Here is a 12,881-nt window from a genome sequence, read left to right on the forward strand (position 1 = left end):
TTTCTCTCACTTTTAAAGGTCCTGGGAAGGAGGAAGGCTTCCAGCAGGTTTGGATAGTGTGCTGAGTGGTTCAATTCAGTGACGGAGCTGGAATTAGAACCCAGGTCCTCTGACTCTCAGGCCCATGCTCTTTCCAGTAGCCCATGCTGCTTCCCTAATACAACAAAGTTGGCAGACAAGTTCCCCTAAGGAGCTTAAAGTCTACACATGTTACTTATCCCAGTGGTCCTTCCATTTCTACTAGGCTTCCTGTATTTCCTCTCCATCTTTCAGGAATCTCTACTATCCTGCCCTTTAGCGTAGTCTTATGCTAACGGTTGGCCAAGAATTCAACCCTATAGATTGTAAACTCCTTGTGGGCAGCGATCGCACCTACCAACTCTGTTGTACTGTCCTTTTTCAAGAGCTCAGTGCAGTGTTCTGCACACAGTAAGTATTCAAGACATACCAGCAATTGTTCGATTCTGGCCTGCTGATGTGACTTGTGTGATTTTGCTAGTTATCAAGCCAGAAAGAGTTATTCATTAGGAAGTCTGAGCAGTGTGCTATTTTTAGCATTTGGATGAAGCTTCCTGAGTGACGTTCTGCTGGATTGAGTAGAAAAGTTTCTTTCTCCTGTATTTATTGGGCCTTTTCCCAGTAAAAGTCTGGCTTTAAAGGTTCCTTTCTAGCTCAGAAATAGGGTTCTAGGAAAGTCAATTACCCCCCTACTGGGCAACATCACAACCACCCACACAGGCGCACACATCTCCTTGATTTCACAGACGTTCCAGATAGGGCAGGTGTATACCTACGGGTGCCAGTGTGGCTGAAGAGGCCGACGTGGGCCCCATCCCTGACCACACGCATCCACATTAAGACACTACCCAGAGCTAGCATGCTTGCTGTTTCAAGACCTGGTAGCTTATTCGTAATGGTCGAGTCACTTACCAAAATGTGGAGAACTGAAGTGGGGCTGCTGCAGGTAAAACAGGAAGAAGAAACAGGTGCAAGATCCAGAGAAGCCCAAATTAACAATGCAGTTTACCTGGGTACTGCAGGAAGGCAACAGCAGGAAACAGACTCATCGTCTTACACCAAACCAGATGGAACTGACTTTCTGAACATGAGCCTGGGGCCTACTGGAGTCCAAGAGTCACAGTCCAGAGAGTGCAAGGCACAGAAACTACCCCTGTCCTCTCAAACCACTTTGCCAGTTGAGGCCTAGTGGAAAGAGCACAGGCCTGGGAGTCAGAGGACCCGGGTTTTAATCCCCCTCCACTTGTCTGTTGTGTCATTTTGGGTCCGTTATGTAACTACTCTGGGCCTCAGTTTCCTCGTCGGTAAATCGGTAACTCCTACTCTCTCCTACAATGACTTTGAGCCCCATGTGGATCAGGGACTGTATCCCACCTGATCATCCGGTATCTGCCGCAGTGCTTAGTTCAGTGCTTCGCATATAGTAAGCACTGCACAATTTCCCATAATCATCATCATCTGGGGGGTTTCAGGTTTTCCCTCTGATTTTTAAAAAGGATTTAACTGCACACAATTCAAGGTACAGCTCTACCACTACCTAAAGCCAGGACAGGCACCATTCTTGAATTCTGAATGCAATTCTGATGGTCGTCCCTTAGACATTCAATAGTATTTATTGAGCGCTTACTATGTGCAGAGCACTGTACTAAGCACTTGGGATGAACAAGTCGGCAACAGATAGAGACAGTCCCTGCCGTTTGACGGGCTTACAGTCTAATCGGGGGACATACTAGAGCAGAAGGTGACAGAGAAGGGCCACCAAGATGATTGGGGGAGGGGGCGGGGGGAGTGAATGGAGAAGCTTCCAAAAGAGGGCAGACTACAAAGATGAGCATTCTTCAATCTCGAAATGCAGACATTAAGAAGATTTGATTAAGTTCAACATGAATCATGAAGGGGGTAGAAAGGAGGAACCCAGGACTGTTCACCAAGGGCCCATTCCCTCAGGATGAGGAAGCTTCCACCCCGACTTGAAGGTGGAGGGTTTAAAACTAAACGGACCTTTCGGCAGTTGGAATGCATGGGAAGTTTACTTCTGCAGTCAGAGGGGCAGGCCACCCAGGAAAGGACTTCTGCTTTATACTCGGTGGCTTCCTCTATCAATCAATCAATCAATCAGTGGTACTGATTGAATGCTTACTGTGTGAGGAACACTATACTAATAGTTGGGAAAGTCAACACAATAAAGTTGGTAGGCACATTCCCCGTTCATAAGGAGTTAGAGTCCACAGGAGGAGATTACAGGTAAGGGAAATTGTAATTTCTTTTAGCATCTGGCCTCCCTGCCAGATTGTAAAATCCTTGGGGGCAGGGATCATGTTTATGGGCAGGGATTGTGTTTATTGTACTTTCCCAAGCGCTTCGTACAGTGCTCTGCATAGAGTAAGCAATCGATAAATACCAACACCGGATTAACTGTCTAAGGAATACTGTACTAAACTCCTATATAGAGCAGGACTACATCTCTGCTTTCAAAGAGATTATAATCTGGAGGAGGAGAATTGCACTTGAATATGTACCCTTTACGCAACCCACCCTCAGCCCCATAGCACTTAGGTACATTTCTGAAATTTTCTTTAATGTCTGTCTTCTTTAGACTCTTTGTGGGCAGGGACCATGTCTACCGACTCTCGTTATATTGTACTCTCCAAAGCGCTTAGTCACATAGTAAAAGTATGATTGACTGGTTATCAAAGAGGGTTTAACGGGTACAGTACAGGTTTAAGTGCATAGTTGATGGAGGGCGAATGGGGGCTGAAGGATTAGTTGGGGGCAACCTCTTGGAGAAGATGCGATTTTAGTAAGGCTTAGAAAATGGGGAGAACAGCAGTCTGTCTGACACGTATGATGGGGGAAGGAGTTGCCGGCAGGAGGGTGGGTGTGAGGAAGGGGTCGAAGGCGAGGTCGACAGCAAGACACGAGATTGAGGCACGGAGAGTAGGCGGCTGGTAGAGGAGCCAAGTGTGTGGATTCGAAAAGGATTTGGCTAAATTAATCCAAGAGCTGCCTAGGACGAGTTTTTACAAAGAACGCGGAGGAAGCAGCATGGCCCAGTGGACTGAGTAAGGGCCTGGGAATCAGAAGGACCTGGGTCTAATCCCGGCTCCACCACTTGTCTACCGTGTGACCTTTGGAAAGTCACTTCATTTCTGCGGGCCTCAGTTACCTTGTCTGTAAAACAAGGATTAAGACTGTGAGCCCCACGTGGGCCAGGGACCGTGCCTAACCTCAAAGCAGCGTGGCTCAGTGGAAAGAGCCTGGGCTTGGGAGTCAGAGGTCATGGGTTCGACTCCCGGCTCTGCCACTTGTCAGCTGTGTGACTGTGGGCAAGTCACTTCACTTCTCTGGGCCTCAGTTACCTCAACTGTAAAATGGGGATTAACTGTGAGCCTCACATGGGACAACGTGATTACCCTGTACCTACCCCAGCGCTTAGAACAGTGCTCTGCACATAGTAAGCGCTTAACATATACCAACATTATTATTATCTGAATATTCAGCGCTTAGTACAGTGCCTGGCACATAGTAAGTACTTAACAAATAACCCTAGAAAAGTTACAAGATAAATTTAGGAAGTTTAGAAATTTTAAATGCCATCTGGTGCACTGATGAGGAGCCCAGGACAGGCTATCAGGGTGCAAAATTATAGTGGACGGATGGTACAATCCCCAACCACGAGGCTGGACATTCAGATGGGTAATGAGTGTACATTACCCCGTTCCTCCTCCGAGGATGCAGGGATGCCCCTGCCGGGGCTGGGACAAAGGGTAGAGGAGCTGCATGGTGTAACGGATAGAGCATAGAGTCCGAAGGTCACGAGTTCTCATCCTGGCTCCACCACTTGATTGCTGTGTGACCCTGGCAAAGTCATTTCCCTTCCTCTGGGCCTCAGTTACCTCATCTGTAAGATGGGGATTGAAACTGTGAGCTCCATGTGGGACAGGGACTGTGTCCAACCTGATTTGCTTGTAATTGAAATGACGATGCTATTGGTTAGGCACTTACCCTATGTCAAGCATTGTTCTAAGCGTTGGGGCAGATACAAGATAATCAGGCTGTCCCACGTGGGGCTCACAGTCTTAATCCCCACTTTACAGATGAGGTAACTGAGGCCCAGAGAAGTTAAATGACTCGCCCAAGGTCACACAACACATAAGCCGCAGAACCGGAATGAGAACTCAGGTCCTCTGACTCTGAAGCCTGTGCTCTAAGGCTCATTGTATCCACTCCAGCGGTTAGTACAGTACCTGGCACATAGTAAGCGCTTAACAAGTACCATAATTATGCTTTTATGAGAAGCAGCATGGCGTAGCAGATAGAGCCCGGGCCTGGGAGTCAAATGGGTATGGGTTCTAAGCCTGGCTCTGCCCCTAGTCTGCTGTGTGACCCTGGGCAAGTCACTTCATTCTTATGCCTCAATTCCCTCATCTGGAAAATGGGGATTGAGAGTGAGCCCCATGTGGGACAGGGACTGTGTCTGACCGATTGGCTTGTATCCACCCCAGTGCTTAGTACAGTGCCTGGCATATAATAAGTTGGCATTTGTTAAGCGCTTACTATGTGCAGAGCACTGTTCTAAGCACTGGGGGAGATACAGGGTCATCAGGTTGTCCCACTTGGGGCTCACAGTTAATCCCCATTTTACAGATGAGGTAACTGAGGCACAGAGATGTTAAGTGACTTGCCCACGGTCACATAGCTGATGAGTGGCAGAGGCAGGATTTGAACCCATGACCTCTGGCTCCCAAGCCCGGGCTCTTTCCACTGAGCCACGCTACTTCCCTAAGTACTTAACAAATACCACAATTATGATGATGATGATGATGATGATGAGTGGAACAAACTGTGGGACCTGATGGGCTTATGTTCCTCTAGGGCTGTTCATTCATATTTACTGAGCGCTTACTAGGTGCAGAGCACTGTACTAAGCGCTGGGAATGTGCAATTCCATAAGAGAGAAAGACAATCCCCGCCCAACAACGGGCTCACAGTATAAATGGTGGAGACGGACAGCAAAACAAAACAAGGAGTCAAGTTCTAACAAGTTCTAACCCCGGCCCCGCCACTTGTCAGCTGTGTGACTTTGGGTCACTACTCTGGGCCTCAGTTACCTCAGCTGTAAAATGGGGAGGAAGACTGCGAGCCCCAAGTGGGACCACCTGATAACCTTGTATCTATCCCGGCGCTTAAAACAGTGCTCGGCATAGAGTAGTGCTTAACAAGTGCCATCATTATTAGTATTCTCTGGGCCTCAGCGACCTCATCTGTAAAATGGAGACAAGAAAGACTGTCTCTATCTGTTGCTGAATTGTACATTCCAAGCTCTTAGTTGAGTGCTCTGCACATAGTAAGCGCTCAATAAATACGACTGAATGAAGACTGTGCGCCCCACCTGATGGTGTCGTCTCTCCCCTAGTGTTTAGAATAGTGCTCAGCACATAGGAAGCGCTTAATAAATATTATCATCATTCTTAATAATAATAATAATGTTGGTATTTGTTAAGCGCTTCCTATGTGCAGAGCACTGTTCTAAGCGCTGGGGTAGGCACAGGGGAATCAGGTTGTCCCACGTGGGGCTCACAGTCTTCATCCCCATTTTACAGATGAGGTAACTGAGGCCCAGAGAAGTTAGGTGACTTGCCCACAGTCACACAGCTGTGTGGCTCTCCCAGTGGCAGAGCTGGGATTCAAACTCATGACCCCTGACTTCAAAGCCCGTGCTCTTTCCCCTGAGCCACGCTGCTCCTCAAAGATCAAGCACACCGTAGTCGGCAGGATTCGAACCTACGCGGGGATACCCCAATGGATTTCAAGTCCTTGACCACTCGGCCACGACTACATTCTCTGGGTCTCAGCGACCTCATCTGTAAAATGGGGACGAAGCCTGCGAGCCCCACGTGGGACCACCTGATTGACCTTGTCTCTCCGCTAGTGTTTGGAACAGTGCTCGGCACATAGGAAGCGCTTAACAAATGCCCTCACCATTATTCTTCTTCTTCTCTGGGCCTCAGCGACCTCATCTGCAAAATGGGGACAAAGACTGCGAGTCCCACGTGGGACCGCCTGATAACCCTTTATCTATCCCAGCGCTTAGAAGAGAGTTCGGCACATAGGAAGCGCTTAACAAATACCATCATTATTAGTATTATTATTCTCTGGGCCTCAGTTCCCTCCTCTGTAAAATGGGGACGAAGAGCACGAGCCCCACGTGGGCCCGCCTTATGACATTGTCTCTCCCTCAGCGTTTAGAACAGTGCTCGGCACATAGGAAGCGCTTAACAAATGCCCTCATCATCATTCTTCTTCTTCTTCTCTGGGCCTCAGTTCCCTCCTCTGTAAAATGGGGATGAAGAGTGGAGCCCCACGCGGGCCCGCCTGATGACCTCGTCTCTCCCCCAGCGTTTAGAACAGTGCTCAGCACATAGGAAGCGCTTAGCAAATGCCCTCATCGTTATTCTTCTTCTTCTCTGGGTCTCAGCGACCTCCTCTGTAAAATGGGGACGAAGCCTGCGAGCCCCACGTGGTCCCGCCTGAGGACCTCGTCTCTCCCTTAGCGTTTAGAACAGTGCTCGACCCATAAGAAGCACTTAATAAATGTCATTAGTATGATTATTTTCTGGGCCTCTATCTGCAAAATGGGACGAAGCCTGCAAGCCCCACGTGGGCCCGCCCGAGGACCTCGTCTCTCCGCCAGCGTTTAGAACAGTGCTCGACCCATAAGAAGCACTTAAATGCCATTAGAATGATTTTCTGGGCCTCGGCGACCTCCTCTGCAAAATGGGGACGAAGCCTGCGAGCCCCACGTGGTCCCGCCCGAGGACCTCGTCTCTGCCCCAGCGTTGAGAACAGTGCTCGACCCCTAGGAAGCACTTAATAAATGCCATTAGCATGATTATTTTCTGGGCCTCTATCTGCAAAATGGGACGAAGCCTGCGCGCCCCACGTGGTCCCGCCCGAGGACCTCGTCTCTCCCCCAGCGTTTAGAACAGTGCTCGACCCATAAGAAGCACTTAAATGCCATTAGTATGATTTTCTGGGCCTCGGCGACCTCCTCTGCAAAATGGGACGAAGCCGGCGAGCCCCACGTGGGCCTGCCCGAGGACCTCGTCTCTCCCCCAGCGTTTAGAAGAGTGCCCGGCCCAGGGGAAGCGCTTAACAAATACCGTCATCGGGAGTACTGTTATGATTTATTCATTATTATTTATTCTCGTTACGATGGGGATCCCGCCTCCTGCCTGCCGCCTGGGCCCACCTGGTCCAGTCGTTCGGTCGAGGCCGCCGGGGCCGGTCCCCCTGCCCGCCGGAAGTGACCCGGAAGCGACCCCGGGGGCGGGAAGAAACCGCCTTTTAGTGCCGAAAAAGCAAAACCGGAAGGGTCTAACCGCCCTCCACCGAGCGGAGCTTCCCGCCCGGCCCACTGCCGAACGTGTCGACCGGTTCCCTTCCCGCAGACCCCTCCCTCTTCCCTGCCGCGGACGGGGGGGGGGCGGGAACTACAAGTCCCGGCAGGCTCCGCGGCCCCGGCTCCCCCGCGGGAGGGGCGGCGCGGCGCGGGGCACGCCGGGAGTTGTAGTCCCGCGCCGGCCCGGGGGTGACGGAGGGGCGAGGCGGCCGTCGGGGCCCCGGAGCGCCAACCCCGACCGTCGGGCCTCCCTTTCTGCGGGGCGGGAGGCTCCCCCGTGGCTCTCCGCCCGGGCCCGGGGGGGAGCGGGTGGCCCGCTTCCTTTGGGGCAAGATGGCCGTCGGCGGGGGCTCCCCTCCGGGCCGCGATTGGCCGGGGCCCCCGTCCCTCAAGCCGAGCCCGGCGCGGCGATTGGCCGGGGGGCGGGCGGGCCGGGCCGCGGGCGGGGAGCCGACGGGGTGGGGCGGCCGATTGGCCGCGGCCCGCGTCGCTCGGCCGGACGCCGCCCTGCGATTGGCGGAGGCCTGCGGGGGGCGGGGCAGGGGGCGGGCGGCCGGCAGGCAGGCGGGCGGGAGGGAGGGCGGGCAGGCAGGCTGGGCGGCCGGCGGAGCCGGGGTCCGGGGCCGGGCATGGGGTTGGTGGGTCGGTGGCCCCCGCCGTGACTCCCCGAGCCCCGCACCCACCGCCGCCTCACCCCGGACGCGGGTAAGAAACCCTTCCTTCCTCCCCCGCTCGACCGCGCCTCCTCCGCCCACAACGGGGGGAGGGAAGGGACGGGAAGGAGGGAGGGAGGGAGGGAGGGAAGGAAGCAAGCAAGCAAGGAAAGGGTTTTCTTCCCGGGGCCACCCTCCTTCTCTCCCTCCTTCCCTCCTGCTGTTCCTCCGTCTCTGCCCACCTGGGCCCGGGGCCCCGAGCGGGTCCGGTCCGGACGCCGGGGGGGCGGGGGTTTGGGGGTCCCCGTCCGGCCCCGGCCCAGGTGCAGAAATCCCCCCCCTCCCCAGGCGGTGGGGGAGGGTCCGGGGGGGCGGGGGGCTGCCCTCCTCTCCCCTCCCCTGTTCTTCTCTCTTCCTCGCCTCTCCTCGCGGTGCCCCCGGACAGCGGCGGCTGCGGCAGCTGCTGTTGCAGCAGCAGCAGCAGGAGGAGGAGGAGGCGTCTGCGGCCTAGAAGGGTCGGGGCGTCCCGCGTGTCCGCCGGGCCCCGGGAGCCATCCTGCGCGCTCCGCACCCTGCACACCTCCCCCCCCAAAAAAGGAGGGCATTTCCCCCGGCCGGTCGGGGCCGGGCCTGGGCCGGGCCGGGCCGAGGTGCGCCTTCTGACGGACACCCGACCTCGGACGTCCGCAGGGAGGGACGGGGGAGGGAGGGAGGGAGGGAGGGGAGGGGAGGGGAGGCCCCGGGACACGGACAGGCTTGGGCTGCCACTGTCAAGCGCCCCCGGAACGACGTTGGCCACGGCGGCTCCTCCACCTACTGCAACAGGCCCTGCGCGCGCGCACACACACACACACACACTACTGCAAGAGGCCCTGCACACACACACACACACACACACTACTGCAAGAGACCCTGCACCCACATACCCTACCGCAAGGGACCCTGCACCCCCCCCCCCACTACTGCAAGAGACCCTGCACACACACACGAATGGAAGGGACCCTGCACACACCCACTACTGCAAGAGGCCCTGCACACACACGCACACTCTATTGCATGAGACCCTGCGTGCACACACACTACGGCAAGAGGCCCTGCACACAGACACACACAAATGCAAGGGACCCTGCGCGCGCGCACACACACACACCCTACTGCAAGAGACCCTACACACGTGTACACACACGTACACACTACTGCGAAAGATCCTGCACGTGCACACACACTACTGCAAGGGACTCTGCACGTGAGCGCACACACATGTACACCCTACTGCCAGAGACCCTACACACGTGCACACACAGGTACACACTACTACAAAAGATCATACACATGCACGCGCGCACACACTACTGCAAGGGACTCTGCGCACACACACACTTATTACTGCAAGAGACCCTGCACGCGCGCACACACACACACACACTACTGCAAGAGACCCTATACGTACCCACGCACATACACACATGTGGACGAGCTTCTTCTCCAAGCATGGAACCATTCAGTCCATCAGTCAGTGGTGTTTATTACTGGATATGGTAATGATAATAGTGGCATTTGTTAAGCGCTCACTATGTGCAAAAACCGTTTTAAGCGCTGGAGAGGATGTCGAGGTGATCAGGTTGTCCCACGTGGGGCGCTCAGTCTTCATCCCCATTTGACAGATGAGGTAACTGAGGCCCGGAGAACTAAGTGACTGGCCCAAAGTCACACAGCTGACAAGCGGCCGAGCCGGGATTTGAACCCATGACCGCTGACTCCCAAGCCCGGGCTCTTTCCACTGAGCCAGGCTGCTTCCCCCAAAAGTACATTATCATTATGGTATCTGTTAAGCGCTTACTATGTGCCAAGCGCTGTTCTGCGCGCTGGGGGTAAATGCAAGATAGGTTAAGGTTAACCTTAACTGAGCACTGGGGGGTAGATACAAGATAATCAGGTTGGTCCCCGTGCGGCTCACAGTGCCAGTCCCCGTTTTGCAGGTGAGGTGACCGAGGGCACAGAGAAGTGAAGTGACTGGCCTCGGGTCACACAGCAGACAAGTGACAGAGCCGGGATGAGAACCCACGTTCTCTGGCTCCCAAGTCCGTGCGCTTGCCGCTAGGCCATGCTGCTTCTACTAGGCACTGGCAAAGCCTGCTGCGCCCTTAGAATTAATACAAACGGGCATACCTTAAGGTTTTAAAATCTGATCATTCGGTTGACGTTGTTACAGCAGCATCAACTTGCCCTTTGAAAATGACGGGCGGCGCGGGGGAGGGGGGAGGGGAGTTTTTCCATTGATCAGACAGAATCATCTGCCAGTCAGTAAAATAGAATTACAAAAAAACTTTCCAGGCGAGACCCTTAAATTATTCAAAACGATTTTCCTCTCCCGGTAGGAGGGGCTTGATTGAGTTCCGACTACTGAAGTTAGATGAGTAGTCACCCTTAGGTCACTCGCTGTGGGTAGAACATCCCCAACAGAACTACCCAGCTTCCTGTTGGTTAAGAGAGGCAGCTCTGACCATTTTTCCTGCCCAGCTTACACCCAGGCCACCCCCTACGCTCACAGGCCCCCTAGACTGTAAGCTTGTTGTGGGCAGGCACTTTGTCTGCTGTTATGTTGCCCGCTCCCACCTGCTTTGCACACCGTAAGTGCTCAATAAATACGATCGAATGAATGACCGGATGAGCCGTAATATCCTGATGGAGCCTCATCCCTGCTCTACTGGTCTCATCTGTTTCCATCCAGTTCCTTTTCTGCCCTTTTGGCCTCAGCTCAGCCCAGCCCTCCCCTACCCCTGGGAGGTGCTGGGCAACAAGGCGCCTTTCAAGTCTACCTCTCCCCCGTCCCTTCTTGGGCCAGAGCGTGTAATGGCTATTAATAATTGTAGTATTGGTTAAGCACTTACTTTATGCCAGGCACTGTACTAAGCAGTGGGGTGGATACAAGCGAGTCGAGTTGGACACCATCCCTGTCCCATGTGAGGCTCACGTTCTCAATCCCCGTTTTTACAGATGAGGTCACAGGCCCAGAGAAGTGAAGTGACTTGCCCAAGGTCACACAGCAGACAAGTGGTGGAGCTGGGATTAGAATCCATGACCTTCTGACTCCCAGATCCATGCTCTATATACTGTCATGCTGCTTGTCTGTGTTCATAGAGTATCTTGGTTTCCCTTTTTCTTCCCTCTCGCTTCCTCTTCACCTCCTTGTACCTTAAATACTTTGATACTCGGCCCCACAGCGCTTATGAAGATGTCCTTATATTCCCCAGTCTGTGTTCCCCTGAAGACAGAAACTCCTTATGGGAAGGAGTGGCATCTACTAACTCTGTTGTGTTTGGCTTTCTCAAGCTCAGAGTACCGTGCTTTGCACACAGTTAGTGCATAATAAATCCCATTGATTAATTGACTGCCCCTCCACCCTTTGCCCCCCTGCTTCCTCCTTTTCAAATCCACTCTTCTCCACCCCTCAAGTCAATCCTTCCTGTTTTCTGGGAAGAGAGAGCAGGATCCTTCAGTTTTTAGCCGCAAGGAAGAAGCGCATTCATTCATTTGATCGTATTTATTGAGCGCTGTGTGCAGAATACAGTACTAAGCACTCGGGAGAGTACAACACAAGGGTAAGTAGGCACATTCCCTGCCCACAACGAGCTTACCGTCTAGAGGTCTGTGGGGCCCAGAGGAGCTGCCTACGACATCACAGGAAGGTGACTGAAAATGTTATCGTTGGAAGGTGGAGGAAGGTCTCCTTCTGGCACTGTCCTCTGATCTTTAGCAAGGCAACCAGCTGTTCCTTCGGAGTCAAGGAGCTTAATATAGGCTTTGCCCGTTGCTGGGGCAGACTAGTAAGAAGCAGCTCTCCCACGTTGGGACCGGCTAAGCCGCGAACCCCCCCCCCCCCCACGCTGGCTCTGGAGCGTTGGGGTTGGAGACCAAACAACTAGCAGTAGCAAAATAGCTGTCCACCTCCCTTGGCCAAGTGATATCAACATGGACGCCCAGACAAAAATTTACACACTTGCCTGCGGACATATTCCCAAACACGCACTGGAACATAAGGAATCCCGTGGCCGATTTCTCAAATCCCTCTAGGGCCGGTGAGAGGCACAGGTTGTGCGTGTATACATAGGCTCACGTGCCCATTATGTGCACATGTTTAGTTGGTTCATGTAGCTATACCCACAGTGTTTAGCTTCATCAGTAGTGTTATCGGTCAGTCAGTGGTATCTATGGAGTGCTTGCTGTGTTCAGAGAGCACTGTACTATGCGCTTGGGAGAGCATAATAAAATAGTAATCGGTAGATATCATCCCTGCCCACCAGGCTCTTACAGTCTAGGAGGGGAGGCAGTTATTAAAGAAAATTACACAGAGGGGAAATGGCAGAGGATATGCACCTAAGTGCTGTGGGGATCAGGGTGGAGTGAATATTAAGTGTTGAAGGGGTATCCGTTCAGACTACTTCTAATAGCTTTGGCAGTAGAAACCAGTTGAAAAGAGAATATACCCTTTAATATTAATTCTTTAAATCAAATAAAAGGGAAATGAGATGTCAGATTTAGATTTAACTGTCATCTTATAAGGAAATTCTTCATCAGATTTCAAGAAAAATCCTTGTATTTTTGTATTTAAAATATACTGTGTTTTATTTTAAATTTAAAATATACAGTGTATGAACCTGAGAAGAAATAATAAAATTTTAACTGGGTACCTAAGTAAAAATGGTTGTGTCTTACACTGCAGAGTTCCAGTGATAAAGTAATTTAAATTAATATCCTTTTCACAGATTAATGTCAGTTTTCATCGAGTTATGTAGTGATAGGCCAAA

The 12,881-nt window shown here is 52.6% G+C and overlaps 2 protein-coding genes across 3 annotated transcripts in view; one reads left to right on the top strand and one right to left on the bottom strand.

Annotated features, from left to right (window-relative positions):
- The window catches only part of ZRANB3 (zinc finger RANBP2-type containing 3), an 86,715-nt gene extending 79,285 nt beyond the window's left edge, over positions 1–7,430 (bottom strand). The window contains exon 1 of one of the 2 annotated variants that reach the window (XM_007669468.3): positions 7,271–7,430. The gene's annotated coding sequence lies outside the window, so the exon portion shown is untranslated. Of the gene's footprint in view, positions 1–930; positions 1,020–7,270 lie in introns of those variants that run through there. The other variant, XM_039913155.1, reaches the window with a different exon arrangement.
- A 594-nt stretch (positions 7,431–8,024) lies between these two features.
- Positions 8,025–12,881, top strand: part of R3HDM1 (R3H domain containing 1) — a 120,711-nt gene continuing 115,854 nt past the window's right edge. Inside the window, exon 1 of the mRNA XM_029072555.1 lies at positions 8,025–8,125. The gene's annotated coding sequence lies outside the window, so the exon portion shown is untranslated. The remainder of the gene's footprint in view (positions 8,126–12,881) is intronic.

Source organism: Ornithorhynchus anatinus, chromosome 9 (genome assembly GCF_004115215.2).
Source record: "Ornithorhynchus anatinus isolate Pmale09 chromosome 9, mOrnAna1.pri.v4, whole genome shotgun sequence".
NCBI classification, from domain to species: domain Eukaryota; kingdom Metazoa; phylum Chordata; class Mammalia; order Monotremata; family Ornithorhynchidae; genus Ornithorhynchus; species Ornithorhynchus anatinus.